General features: G+C 39.7%; 1 non-coding gene across 1 annotated transcript; it reads right to left on the bottom strand.

Annotated features, from left to right (window-relative positions):
• Positions 1-631: 631 nt before the first annotated feature.
• Positions 632-739, bottom strand: LOC112768798 (small nucleolar RNA R71). Its single transcript, XR_003186186.1, has one exon. It is a non-coding gene; the product is annotated as a small nucleolar RNA R71 (small nucleolar RNA).
• Between the last annotated feature and the right edge of the window lie 239 nt (positions 740-978).

The raw sequence follows: 978 nt of genomic DNA, 5'->3' as shown, positions 1-978 counted from the left end.
TTCTCTTCTTTTATTCTTATCTTCTTCTACTCACATAAAGAAATCTTTATACTGTGACATAGAGGATTCCATATTTTTTTTTCTGTTTTCTTCTTTTTCATATGAGCAGGAACAAGGATAAGAACATTCTTATTGAGGCTGATCCTGAACCTAAAAGGACTCTGAAGAGGAAGCTAAGGGAAGCTAAAGCACAACTCTCTGGAGAAAATCTGATAGAAATTTTTGAAAAAGAAGGAGACATGGCTGAAAATAATAACAATGCAAGGAAGATGCTTGGTGACTTTACTGCACCAAATTCCAATTTACATGGAAGAAGCATCTCAATCCCTGCCATTGGAGCAAACAATTTTGAGCTTAAACCTCAATTAGTTTCTCTGATGCAACAGAATTGCAAGTTTCATGGACTTCCATCAGAAGATCCTTTTCAGTTCTTAACTGAATTTTTGCAGATCTATGATACTGTTAAGACCAATGGGGTTGATCCCGAGGTCTACAGGCTTATGCTTTTCCCGTTTGCTGTAAGAGACAGAGCTAGAGTATGGTTGGACTCTCAACCTAAAGACAGCCTGAACTCTTGGGATAAGCTGGTCACGGCTTTCTTAGCCAAGTTTTTCCTCCTCAAAAGCTTAGCAAGCTTAGAGTGGATGTTCAAACCTTCAGACAGAAAGAAGGAGAATCCCTCTATGAGGCTTGGGAGAGATACAAGGAACTGACCAAAAAGTGTCCTTCTGACATGCTTTCAGAATGGACCATCCTGGATATATTCTATGATGGTCTGTCTGAGTTATCAAAGATGTCACTGGACCATTCTGCAGGTGGATCCATCCACCTAAAGAAAACGCCTGCAGAAGCTCAAGAACTCATTGATATGGTTGCAAATAACCAGTTTATGTACACTTCTGAAAGGAATCCTGTGAGTAATGGGATGCCTATGAGGAAGGGAGTTCTTGAAATTGATACTCTGAATGCCATATTGGC

Source organism: Arachis hypogaea, chromosome 17, assembly GCF_003086295.3.
Source record: "Arachis hypogaea cultivar Tifrunner chromosome 17, arahy.Tifrunner.gnm2.J5K5, whole genome shotgun sequence".
Classification (NCBI taxonomy): domain Eukaryota; kingdom Viridiplantae; phylum Streptophyta; class Magnoliopsida; order Fabales; family Fabaceae; genus Arachis; species Arachis hypogaea.
Note: the sequence above shows the minus strand (reverse complement) of the source record. Positions and strands in the feature narration are given on the sequence as shown.